The sequence below is a fragment of the Acomys minous genome (genome assembly GCF_964271855.1).
Source record: "Acomys minous genome assembly, chromosome: 1".
Lineage (NCBI taxonomy): Eukaryota > Metazoa > Chordata > Mammalia > Rodentia > Muridae > Acomys > Acomys minous.
Genome location: NC_140483.1, coordinates 80,700,894 through 80,715,242, shown reverse-complemented (window position 1 = coordinate 80,715,242; position 14,349 = coordinate 80,700,894).

The following is a 14,349-nucleotide window of genomic DNA, read 5'->3' as shown; positions in this document are numbered from 1 at the left end:
GGTTACATTCATAGTGATTTGACTATTTGAGTTTGGCAAACTTGAAGTAAACATCTTTCTTATGTTATTGAGTCTAAAATTCTGAATGAAAATAAATATCTAGCATATCTCATCTCTGCTGACTTAAAATATCTATCTAGATCTAAAAACATCTTAATGCCTAGCCAAGCTTAATTGTAACACTAAACTGTCTGGTCTTCAATCCCATCAGAGACTTGAGAAGGAATAAAACTTAATTACCTGAGTGAACCGGAAGTGCATTTTTCATAGCTATATTGATGAGTGAAAATTTACCATCAGCCCATAAACATAGCTGTTCTCTTTCTGGGTGGGTTCAGTCCCACCCCATTCATCTAATTTTGTTTTATTACCTCTGTCATCTGCAAATTGACTTGAAGAAGTCTGAGTTATTGTAGCTTAATAACTACAAGCAATAGTGTGGACTATGTTTTTACTTGAGTATGTTAACTTGCCTGAGACTCCTATTCTAGATAATGTGTCTTAGGCACCAAGAGAAAACCCACCAGACCTTGACTATATGCATCTATGTACCTCAAATTACTGCTACAAAGATTACACAGGAAATCATCTTATAAATCTATTATTGCCCTGTCCTATTGGGCTGTTCTATATACAGGGTAAGTTTCTTAAACTCTATCTAATACCTTGGCTTTTTAGGTAAAAAAATCTTTTGATACACTCATTGTTTCTATGCTGCTTTTTTTGATGTGTGACAAACTAATTTCCCCTAAAGTGTCCACATGCAATGTGCTGCTGACTAGGAACGTTCAGTGTTTGTTTTGGTCTCCTTGGTTTTGGAATTTTCTAATAAGGCAAAAGATGCCAAATGAGTCCTTTGAAATTCTGTATATACCCCAAGGAACAACATAGCAGACAGAGTTAAACAGTAAGGAAAACCTTATTCAAGACTGTGCAGAGGAGACTAAAAGCCACTCTATAGAAACAAAAGGGCCTGAGTAAGCAAGGAAGCAAGGAGAAGGTTGGCTGGGGGGCTGCTCAGTGGGTGTAGGCCGACTGTGTTTGCTAATTTGTGTTTATTAACAGGTAGTTTCTACCCTATATCCTCTCACAAATATGGGTAAGGGGACACTCATTCTGTAAGATTACATTTCAAAAAGATGGCTCCCAGGTCCTTCCCTAAAAGAATTTCTACTGGTGAGAGACAGGAAGATGTATTTACATTTCAAAGGTGCAAGCAAAGACTGCAATTACAAGATTTCTGAAGCAAAGTGCTCTAGAGGTCAGGGGCCAGAGTCAGGGGGAAGGGGTCTACCTGAGTCAACTTGAGTAGGACCCTCAAGGCTGTCTTGATTAATAAAGAGTTGTATCTCTTTCCATTTACGTGGATACAAAAATATTTACTGACTGACTTTGAAACAAGTTCCTGGTCATGGGCAAAGGCTGTACACAAAGAATAGTGTCTGTCCTTTCACCCTACACATAGAATCCAGCAACATGGACAGAGGCAAGAGGCTTTGTGCCAGGAAGGGAGAGGTTACAGTGTCCAGAAGTTCAGTTTGCAATGATTGTGTTTATGACCCATGGAATTTTTTAATCTCTCTTCCTCAAATTATATATATAGAGAAAACTTTTTAAAAATTTTGTACGTCTTCTAATTAGTGTAACTCTGACAATATAATGTTGGGCCTGTAAAAATGCAGAGCAATTAATTCCCACACTTAACTCACCACTGAAACTTTGCCATGGTCTTTTGTGTAAGTTTTCAATATGAGCCTCCTGTCTCCATTCTGATGTTTGGCACTTTAAAATTCTGCTTTACATTATAAAGTACTTGCATTGAGAATGTGGTTTCATTGTTTTGGTTTTTGTTCAAAGACCTTGACATGCCCTATGGAAAGAGCTAAATGTGAATGAATGGTTTAGGTTTTCTTTTTCTTTCTTTCTTCTTTTTTTTGTGAACTCCTTTATTCTTTGTATCCTTCTTCATTTATACATTTTTATATCTGGTCTTATGCAAAAATGGTTAATCTCTCTGATCTCTGGCAGACTACTCCTATCGTGAGCATGTAATTGCTCATTGTACTCATTTGGAGCCCCAAAGAACAGAGGTTATACAATTTGGGAATACAATTTACTGCTCCATGTGTCTTCATTTCCGCCCAGATGCAGGCTCTTGTCTAAACTCAGAACTTGTCTAAATGCAGATCCATGGACATTGTGAGCTTTGTGTAGATATGGAAAACCTTGAACTGTCTAATATGGAGATAATGTAATTTTCATATTCTGAGGACAAACTGAGGCTCTTTCTGTGCAGAACCACATCTCACCCAGTTGCCAAACACTAATTTTTTTTCTCTCTCCAGTTTCAAGTCACTACTTGTTAAAGTTTTGATCTTTTCTTTTGTTTCCAAGTATTTGTTTTAAAAATCACTATTGGAAATTAATACACAGTAATAAATATTTAAATGAATTATTAATTGGCTGATATTAAAATGTCTGAGTAGCATAGGGTTATACAGAAAACCACACAAAGCACTGTGATGAGTTAAAAAAAAAAAAAAGAAAGAAATCTGACCAGAAGATTCTTCAATGAGCCCATTATGTGAACTGCAGTAATTATCTGGCAGGGTTCCCAAGAATGAGAAAATTCATTCAGAGTCCTGCTCCAGCTAGAGGTACACAGGGTGGCTAGGAGTACACTAGTTTAGGAGGTTTTTTCCTGTTAGGAAGTACATGGAAGGATTTGTAATGAAATTTAGTGCCTGCTAAGTAGTAAGCTCTACAGTTTTCACTTCTCTTGTTTCCTGTGACATCTCCAAGTTCATCAATAGTGAGGACTCTTGATTGTCAGATAACCTACCTTTAAGAGCTTTGGCAAGTTTCTTATATTTCATATGACAAGGACTAGAGGACTTCAGATATTTGATAATTGACATTCAACTACCATACCAAATAGGCCTACCAAAAGCACCATAACTTAACTAATACAAATGTGGTAAATACACACTGAGTTCAGAGGATCCTTCTTACTTTACAAGTATGCACCCTGAGCACCAGTGACATCAGTGGAACCACTAAAATAGCTGATGTGGTGGCGCTATGATCAATTCTAAGAATGGTAACTGAGACTGAATTTCTTCATTCTGTGCCAGTGTGTGATTTGTTTTAAATGGCGGCTTGCCACAATCTAGAATCACCTAGATGGGAGACTCAAAATGATTTCCCATATGAGGTTACCCTTGGACATGTCTTGATTGTTAACGGAGGTGAGGAGGGCTACTGTCAGTATGTGCAGCACCATTTCATAGGCTGAGCCTTAAGCTGTAAATGAGTAATGAAAGCTGTCTGAATAGTAACACTAGTAAGCAAACAAGGGTGGATTTACTCTCTGTTTGCTCTTGGCTGTGAATGTGATGTGACTAGCTGCTAGAGTTCCTGCCTTGAGTTCCCAGCAATGATGGGCAGTGACTTGGAATTGTGTGCCAAATTCATAATTTCTCATAGTTGCATTTTGTTGGGGCTTATTATTTAGCAACAGAAATGAAACTAAGATTCTACAGTTGGTGGTCTTTTTGGTGAAGTGTTTCCAGGAAATGTAGGAGGGTTTCTGGGTCTAGTTCTGTGTACACCATTGCAGCACCCTTGTATGTGTGCTTAGGGCATGTGGAATCAGGCCATGAATGAAGGAGTCTCTATGCACAGAACTCTATGCCAGGTGACTAGCTCTCAGCAGCTACTCTGGAACCTTTCTCCTTAGGCTGGGCTGTTTCCAAGGAAACAATAAAAGGTGTTTCAGAGTTGGATATGATATTATGATGATTATTGACAAGAATAACATGAAAACACCTTCTAATTATCTATCTGTCTTAGCTATTATTTCCTGTAGCTATGTCCCTGCTAGTAATGGGTTTGGTAACAGGTAGCCAGAGGGGCTTTCTGGCCTCAGTATGCTGAAGGAAGAACTGTCTCAGCATCTATTATAATGTGTATCTTTACTCTTCATATTGTGTACATACCTCTCAGGCCAGTGATGATGCCTATCTAAAGTTAAATGCTTTCACTTAACTTAGGACACTATATCTTCTCTTAAGAAGGAAAAGTTGGTGTTAGGAATGCATCATCTTCCTCAAGTGACCAAAGACTATACTTGGACATGGAGAATAAAAGGTATAGACACTGAAACTCAACTGTTTTTGTTGAAATCCAGAGCCAGGGTGTTATCTTGTGTGCTGTATTTAACTCTTAGTGTCTTTTTCCTAACCAATATGAGGGGGACAGTACAAAGACAGCACTGAGTTCACCAGACACTTAAATAAGGAACCATGTGTGAAATTCCAAATAGCTGTGCTATATATCTCATTAGCTTATAACAAGTATCTAAAGAGACAACCTTAGTATTGTATAAAGGAATAGAATTAACATAAGAAAATTTGATTAAATGTCAAGTATAAACTAAGTAATACACTAGTTAATATTAATTAAAATCTATTATATGCTATATATATATGGCTGAAAATATTTATATTCTACCCAAAGAACCAAATCCATAAGAAATATAAATGGCAAGTATGTTTATAGTAATATGCATTATAAGAAATAAACTTTATGAAAGCAAATGAGGAGGAGAGAAGAGTTACTTTATTGTGTGAAGCATGCTGGCCCAGAAATGGAGAAAATCATCAGGAGCCCAGAGCATCAGCTAACTCTTCCTTTTCCAGCCCTCCTCTTTTTCTGTATTACTGTCTCTTTTCTTTAACGCATCATTTTCTTTCCCTTTGCCTCTTTGTCCTGCTGTTTGGGCAGATGTGCCCTTGACTTCATCTCACTGGGTTCTTTTAGCTTCAGGACCTGATGCCAACTGCTCAGCCTCTGAATATTCAGCGCTTACATTCCCAGGAGGAATTCTCTTGGCCCTCTCATCTTTTCTCATCAGGACAAAGTACAGATTTCTTCCACATTACAAACTGATTTCTTTGGGGTGTGTGTTGGTCTTTGTCTGATCAGTTGTGACTACAAGTGGCAAGGATCATGTGGTGTTAAATATAACTTCTTCCACATCAAAGGTAGTTGTTTCTAGAGCTGATATGTGCCAGAAAAAATGCCAAAGGTTTACTGTGCTTGGTATTGAGAAAGGTAGTAATGAATATAGCCATTCAAACAATTCAGAGAATGATGAAGTCATGAGAATAGATAAAGTTTTAGAAAGAAATGACAAGCATAGATAATATTTTGGGAGTGGCTTTTATAGGGCAGAGTAAAGTGGTGCTGCAAAGGCACCCACTGTTCTTGAACAGTGACCAAAGGGACAAGAGACTCCAGTGATTTCTGTTGTTGCAAGGTAGGGTGAGGTCATATGAGCAGCACCTGCTGGTAAACTTCAACCAGCAGAGAAGATAAAAGGAAGAACCAACAGACATACTTAATTTGCTCCTTCACTCATGGCAAAGCGGCTTCCCTGGCTCAGTAGAGGTGACCTATGAAACCAAGACAGTACTATATTTGTGATGAAGCTGTGGCTAGCCAATACCACTCCAAGAGACTCTACACTTGCCTCTTTCCTCTATGACTTCTCCTTCCTCTTATCATTGTTTCACTGACTAAATATGGACTAAAACATGAACTGTTACATTTTCCTTATGGTACAAATTTCAACAAAACCTGGGATAAATTTTCTTCATGAAGTATTTTGCCAATTTTTCTTTTTTCATATTTATTTGCTTATTTATGTAGTGGATCACACCAGACATTATACTCAGTTGGCAAAAGCCAGGGGTGTTGTACTTAGATGATTCTTGGACCATCAGCAGTGGCAGGGGTATGTACCAAGTTCCAGTACGACTGCCAAATACCAGAGGGTTTTGTTCCTATTTGTTTCAGTTGTGTTTCAGTTTTGACTCTATAGAAATCAGAACTGAGAACTACAAAGGACACAGTAGAACTGTAACTTTAAAAAGAAAAAAGTGATCACTTGGCAGAACTCTTGGCAGAAGAACCATTCTCAGATGAAAGAAATCCCCAGAGCAAAAGACTGATGAAGAGCTTAAAGTAGCATCACAAGTTAAGAAAATCCAGGTTCTCCATGGAGGTACATAATTATAACCTGACCAAGGCTGAGGTTGTCCTGGACAACATAGTAAATCTCCGGGGTCAGTCTCCTCTAGATATAAAGACTTTGTCTCAAAACAATTCAAAGAAAAAGGACACACACACACACACACACACACACACACACACACACACAGAGAGAGAGAGAGAGAGAGAGAGAGAGAGAGAGAGAGAGACAGAGAGAGAGACAGAGAGACAGAGACAGAGAGAGAGACAGAGAGACAGAGAAAGACAGAGAGAGACAGAGAGAGAGAGAGAGACAGAGAGAGAGAGACAGAGAGAGAGAGAGAGAGACAGAGAAAGACAGAGAGAGACAGACAGAGAGAGAGAGACAGAGAGAGAGAGACAGAGAGAGAGAGAGAGAGACAGAGAGAGACAGAGAGAGAGACAGAGAGAGAGACAAAGAGAGAGAGAGGAGAGAGAATAATAACAATAAAGACAAGGTATTTTGTAGAGGCATTTTAATTTTAATTTAGAACATGGCTGCTATGGGAAGAGATCACATCCAAAGACCTTCGAGGTGTGTGTGATCCAGCTGGAATACAAACAGGCCTTTATTCCAGGAGACAGAGGCCAGCAGCACTGAGTTCAAGTCCAGCCTGGCATACAGCAAATTTCAGGTAAAGAAAAGCCTTGGTCCAGGCATGGTGGTACATGCTTTTAATCCCAAACAATGAAGGTAAGGTTAGTTTGTAGAAGGAAGCATCCATGTTTGAAAGTGAAGTCTACTCGAGTGGCAGAATCAGAGAAACATTTAACAGACTAGGATGTGCCCAACTCTCATGAGAAGCTAGAGGAAAGGGAAGCTACTTAAGGGGCAATGTAGAGAAGGAGGAGGCAAATTTAATGAGGCAGTAATAGAGAGACAGAGAGCTCAGGTGAAGACCAAATAAGTCAGAGAATGAGAAACATCCAGAAGATTAGAACAGATTCCTGGAGTTTGTTTGAGGCTAAACAGAAAAATTCATGAACTGAGAGAGAAGCCAGATTGAATAAGCCAGCTGAGTTGAACCAGCCACCCCAGAGCTCAGTAAGAACAAGAAATGGTGATCTTATTAACTGTAAGTCTTAGAGGCTGAAAACATTGTAGGCATAAGTTAGATTGTATGGAGGCTAGAAGCTTCCAGGCCTAGGCCTAGGTTAGCAGACAGAGACAGTAAGCCTCTGAGATGACAATTGAAACAGGCACATAAAAATTCCATATACAGTGTTTGGTTGCTTTTTGTGAGTCTTAAATAATCTAGGTAGTAAGAATACTTACTGTGGCAACTAAAGGGACTTTTTAAATAAGGTATATGAAACTAAATATCTGCATGAAATGTCCACATTCAACTTTAAGAATAGTACAGTTCTTAACCAGGATATACAGACATTTCTATGCATTGTTTGAACTCAGGCATTAGAATTAGCTATTTAACATATAGATGCTTGGGACTATCACCAGGAATATTAGTTTTAATGCCACCAAACTTGCTATACATTCATAAGAATCAGTGGTATGGAATAATCAATTATTTAATTTTATAAGTTGAAGTTGTTAAATAAAATGCAACCCAAACTCTTTTAATGCCTTTTCTAATTTATTCTGTGAAAGAGGTGTTAAGTCTTGTCCCAGCACCAACTAGAACATATGTGGAATTTGTACAGGTGATGACAAACTCCAACAGGAAATTTTTATGTCACAGATTTATCTGAAGTGAAATAGTTCAAACATTCATAGGGTGGTGGGTAGAAGGACAGAGAAGAGTCTTGCATAGCTGTGCAGTGCACGATGTACTGTATTCCGGTGACAGTGCAGCTTCTGTGGCAGCTGTAGAGCTTTTGGAGCAAAGGACACTGGGGTATTGTGCTGATCTGAAGAGAGCTGGAGCTTGCGGTCCACGGAAGTGAGTGAGAGAAGTAGAGATGGAAGATGGGAGGGAGATAGGAAGATTGGGGCAGGGTGGGTGGCAGGAGAGGAGAGAGAGAGTAAAAGGAAGAGGAAACGATTAAGGAAAGAAAAGGAGGGTGATGGAGGGAAACAGAAAGAGAGGCAGAGTGACAGAGAGAGAATGAATTATCTTGCCCTGAAGACTTCATTTTGACAGTCTCAAGGAGGAGAGCTGCTGGACCCTCTCCTCAATCTCCAGAAGCTCTCATGGGAGGACAGATCCACCTGGCGCTCTTCTCACAGAGCCTGCGAGCTTTGTGTTCTTCTGTTCTCCGTCCTTGTGTCCTCCTGTGTCCTGAGCTCTCCTGTGTGTCATCCCCATGGCCGGTCTCAATTGTGGCAGGAGGAAGACAGCAACTGTGAGCCAAGATACAATGAAGGAAAGAAGAAAACCAAAGTGTACAGCAGTCTTCCTGGGAGAGACTGTAAGGCTGTAAGCTACCTTAGAAGATTCTAGTGCTTAAGGCTGGAGTGTATGACCCCGTTCACAAATTTAAAGGAACATTTGGAAAGTATATTTTGGATATGCTGATTTTATATCTCAGTACTTGTTGATTCTAAAGATAATGGTTGTAATCATTCCCAAATCTGTTTCCTCTGGACTGTAGGCTAGACAGGCGGCATTTGGCAACACTTTTCCTTTACTTGAATATATTCACCAAATTGTTTGAAAGGAAATCTGAAGGAATGGCCTTTTTGGAGTAATTGTTCTGTGGAACTCTCTATATGATTACCTTTGGGGGCAGATGTAATCAATCACCTGCCTCAGGTGGTCTTTAACAAAAGGTCAAGCAAATTTTTCCTAGACACCCCAGAGGGAAATATTTTAAAACCCAAATAATTGTCTTGTGATATCGCTGGTATTATTTTTAGCATACATAAGCTTCCATTATTTTCCTGAACTCAGCAAGGTGGGAATTGCTATCTTATATTATACCCCACACTACATGAACTTATGTTTTAGTATAATCCAAGTATTAAAATGGCATTAAAATATTCATACACCTACAAATCACAGTTACTGCCTGTGCTGTGTTTATTGTGTTGGCCTAGACCTGATTACTTCTCTTTACTCAGCTCTAAAAGTCTGTCTTAACAGAATTTCTTCCTTTTTGGCTTCTGGTTAAGACACAAATTGAAAGTGAGGGATTCTCATCTTAATTGCTCCCTGAAGAATGGACAGCACCCATATCTCAGGCCTCTGGTTGCCACTCAAGGATGGTCACCTCAGCCTACTCCTGATATCCCATGCCTTCTCATATCTTCTTATTCACTTGGTATTAATCTTGTAACTTGACAATTTGGAAGTGATTGCCACCTTCAGATAAACACTGACAGGCATCCTGCCTGTTCTTTGACATTTAGGGTGTGACAATAAGATACACATTTTAAAATGTGATTTACACCTGGAAAGTGTCCCAAAAGCACTGGGCTTATTATTCTTTTGATCTGACCTGGCTTTCATGTTATAATTTCAGACCTCTTTGTTATCCAATGCTAAACTTTCTGCTATGTCACTCAAATTGCCTTTGAATTAAAGCAAATCCTCAGACTTCTGCAGTGACCCATTGCAGAGGGAAAAATAAACAGTGGCATAGGATGCTCAAAATCCTAACCCAGCCTCCACTGGAAGATCCAGCCCCCCTTCATCTGTTCTTTAGGCTGAGTTGCTTTGTATGAATAAGTTTGTGTGATAAAAAGAATTCTACTGTTTAAATGTGTGAAAATTGGTAAGTTTAGGCATGGAATAGTTCCCTTGAAGTGCAAATTACTTATCCCAGAGGGCTGGTACCTTATTGGACATTGCCAACTAATTGCAATAATTCCAAGCCCAGGCTTAGCAAGTGTGTCCAAACCTGAGTTGAAAGTGCTGTCCTTGTGTTTATGGAGTCTGGAAAAAGTGACATGGTTACTCTTAAGATAAAAGCTGAAGAGGCAGGGAACAGATTCTTTCTCTGATGACATAACATTTTATACCCACTTTACCCCTCACCATTAGTCTGGTCAGCCCATATGAAGAGAAGGGACTGCCACACAGGTAAGGCAATACCTTACACAGTAGAAATAGGTACTGGACACAGTTTTCTATGATAGGTACTCTCCAGAAAGAGCTCCTTGCCATGGGCAGCCCTTAGTTACTCATGCATAAAATTTGAGAATCATCCCTTAGGCATCTTCTTCCCTTAGTGTCCAAATCCAATCTGTCAGTAAGTATAGTCATCCTGTCTTTAAATATGTATCGACACTCTTGCTCATCTCTACACCATTTTTTTTTCTGATTTGAACATTTCCTTCCCTAATTTGCTACCTGACTTCATCTTTTGGGATGTGCACTAAATATTACATCTGTAGAGAATTCTTCTTCATCCTCCAGTCTATACCAGTTCTTACTATGCTCTCTGTCCGTTGTCCTTCAAGTCTCTTCTCTACAGTTCTCATTCATGTTAATTTCTGTGTAAAACAAGTCAATAAGATTCTAGTGTTTGAGACACTACTCACCTTGGATACAGGATGTAGACAAATCAAGCTGGAACTGGACTGGAACCATCCTCTCTTGTGTCTGGCTCTTACAATGCCAAAAGATGCTATGCATCACTTTCTTCCCAAAGCCTTTATTTTAATTGGTCCAGCTTCCCAGGCCTCTGCTTTATCCTGGCCTCCTTGTCTTTGACAGTTCTCTGAGTAACTCACATCACAGCCCTTGGGCTCTACGTCCCAGTTGCCTATTAATTGTTTTCTGCCTCTCACTAGACAGTTAACTCTGGGAAAGCAGGGATTATATTTGTTTTTTTTCATACACTGTGCAGTTCCCTACACTGAACATTCAGGAATTGTTTAAGATGTATACACTCAGTTCATGAATGAAGAATAGAAGGAAGGCTAACTTTGGTGAACAGGGAGGGGCATCTTTTTCAACACAATAAAATTTAATCAGCTGTGAGCACAACAGATGTAGTTTTTTTCCTCTCATTTTTTCTTTTCTAACTTTCAGACAGGAATCAAGACCTATAACACCTTACTATTAAAACTAGGCTTCAAATAGGCGGAGGAAAATCAGAAACTGCTTGAATGAGAGCTACTCTTATTTTTCAAGAGCTTAAGATATTGGAAAAATGATGCCTTGGAATTCCAAGATGCATGTTATGGACAAGTATTCTTTGTAGAGTCTAGAGGGGAAGGAGACGTTTTCTCACAGTGAGTAAGCAGAGCTCTTTGGATTCTGAAAACAGGAGTCCCTTCCTGGCCAAGACCAAGAAGAAGACTACAGAGGAAATGCAGCATAGTGTGTTAAAGAGTGAGTCTCATGAGCTACTTAATCTACACAAACATTTTGTATTCTCTTAGTGAGACCTCATATTCAGGGAGGTATATGTCAAATCTATACATGCAAATATGGCTATATGTAGGCTGTATATGCTATAACTATATTATGAATAATTATTAACTTAATAGTTATCATTATGAAATACACACACACACACAATATTTACCTCTACATACTTAAATCTTTCTCTTTCAATACAATTTGGTATGGAATAGACTTTTGGCCTATCACAGATGTCTCTCAGCCATAGTTGTGTCCGTTTTCTAGAAGGAGAAATGATTGACTAAAGTAGTTGGATTAGAAAGGAAAAAACACAGAATGAATTTAGCACAAGTGGAAATAACACACCCTAGGAGAATGTCCTATTTGGTCTCTCAGTAATTCACTCTTTCATTCGGAGACATTTATCTTATGGTTCTGCACACTGGTCTAGGCACTGGAGATTCACAGGCAAAGAGAACTGAGATGTAACATATTTGAGATCAGGGATGAGTATTGCAGTTTCAAACTTTTTTCAGAATGAGATTTTAAAGGCTTGTTATTTTATGTACATGAGTATTTTACCTGCATGGACGTCTGTGAACCATGGATGTGCCTGATGCTCCAGGATGCAAGACAATGGTGATCGATCCTCTGTAACTAAAGTTACAGACCTTATGATCCACCACGTGAGTGTTGGAAAAAGAACCAGGGTCTATGGAAGAGCAGCCAGTGTGCTCTTAACCACTTAGCAATTTCTCCAGATCCAAAGAAAAAACTGATAACAAGCTATTTCCAAAAGGATTTATTCTGTCCTTAGGGAGGAATGCACAATGTCAACATATTGCTTGATAAAGACATGCTCATATCATTATTTTCATTAATATCAAAGATCAGTAAAAAGAGAGAAGATTCTTGTGTAAATTATCTTTGAGCATGTTCTTTTTCTCCTGCTCTGCAAGAGTATGATCCATATCATTATTTTCATTAATATCAAAGATCAGTAAAAAGAGAGAAGATTCTTGTGTAAATTATCTTTGAGCATGTTCTTTTTCTCCTGCTCTGCAAGAGTATGATCTGTCAGCATTTTCATCTACCTTCTTTACATTGTCTCACACAGGTAAAGAAAGCCATGAATTCTACAAGCATGTTTAATCATTCCGCCACTGATTAATTGTGTTTATATTGTTGAGGGTTATTCACACTTCTGAAAGCAGGTAGTATATATTTCTTTGAGGAACTAATGAAAATCATCCACAAACAATTAGAGAACGCTCTGCATATGGAATGCATCCTCAAGATAGCCTCTGACACTTGTTTTGCATGAAAACTGCAAACCAAATGATTTGATTGTGTGAAATAGATTTCATGATTGGTTTTATGAAGTGCTTATAATACCTGTAGAATTTGGTTCTTTTCTGGAGAAGAAAACTGGGATCCTGAGTGAAAGAATGATATCAGTCCTTTAAAAACGTGAAGAGACTCTGACCTTCATTGGACATTATAGGCTTGACTAGAAACTTAGTTCTCAGTGTCAAGTCTAACCCTGAAGATGCTATGGTACCAGAGGTTCAGTCTGGGACAGGTGTTTCTGCTTCTTGGCCTCTTGTAAAAAAAAATTGAAAATAGCATCCATTAATATTAGCAAAAGTAGCAAGGTCTCTTTATTTAAGCAAAATAATAGGAAAGATCAGAATTTACTGCCAGAGAGCAACAGGGCACAAAAGTGAGGACCCTCACGGGCTCAGTTATTAGTGAGGACTTTCTTTTATAGGACTCAAGAGAAGCAGTAGTCTTGTTGCTAATGTTGTAGCTTGAGTGGTTCTACATGTTGGTTGATATACTAGTTTATAAACTAATTTTTCTACTGTCCTTGTCTCTTTTCATGATGCATCTGGCTTCAATCATATGCAAACTCAATTGTGCGTAGGTATATGCTGGTAAATATGGGTTCTCATAAAAGGTTATTAGAAGAGAGTTTTGCCTCACTGCTTATGCACCCCACATGACTGCCTTCCCATTTTTTGTAATAGGTACATTGGGAATGCACTTGAATAGAAAATGTCTAAATTTGATTGTTACTAAGAGCTGAGAAAGTTTTACTATTGTTCAGACATGGGGTGCATTAAGCCTGATGCAAGTAGGTTTAAAGGAGTTTCTGAGGTTGCTACATGCATTCTTTGAAGAGGGGTATGCGTATATGACACATGCAGGTGAAGCAAATAGGCTTCTAAGTGAATTATTGCATATTCAGAGTATACATAATCAAAAAGCCAAAAAGAGTCTTCCTAAGCTCTCTCCTATGCTTGTCTGCCTTGAAGGTACTAATCTGGATATGGACGAGACCATTGATTTTCATTCTTTTTCGTTCACTTCCCTGAAAACAGAGACTATAAAGGAAACCAGTAACAGCACTAAAACTATGAAATATCCAACAACAACGAAATTAGACCACATTGGTTCTAGGCCCACAAACCTCAGAAGTACTTCAGGGAATATATATCAAGCAGCATCAATATCAAGCATACCACAAGGTTCTTTAATCACTCAACCCATTTCTTTCGTATCAGTTCCCCTAACAACAGACTTAATAGTCAAAATACATTTTTCTCTGCTTTTTCCTCCCTCTTGGAGAGTCACCCACCTACTGCTATGGAAAACTGTAATTACAGGTAGCATCAGTGTCAGAATAAAATCACTCCATAGCACAGTCTTATTTATGAACCACAATAGTACTATAATTTAGAATATTCCTTTTCCTCTGGCAGAAACACAACACTGTAACATTAAGCTTAGAAGTACTGCTCTCTAAGAGCATGAATTCATACTCTCTCTCCTCCTCCTTTTTTAATTTTTTTGAGCTTAAACTTCTATAATTCTTCTTTAACTGGTCTTCCCACTAGGCAAATTTAAACTCCAAACACAGTAAAGCTCGACAGCTCATCTTTCCATTTAGAAATTATCTAAATCAGCGTATATTTTCTTCATGGAAGAATTTACTCTGCTTTCTAGGAAAGCTGCATAGTGA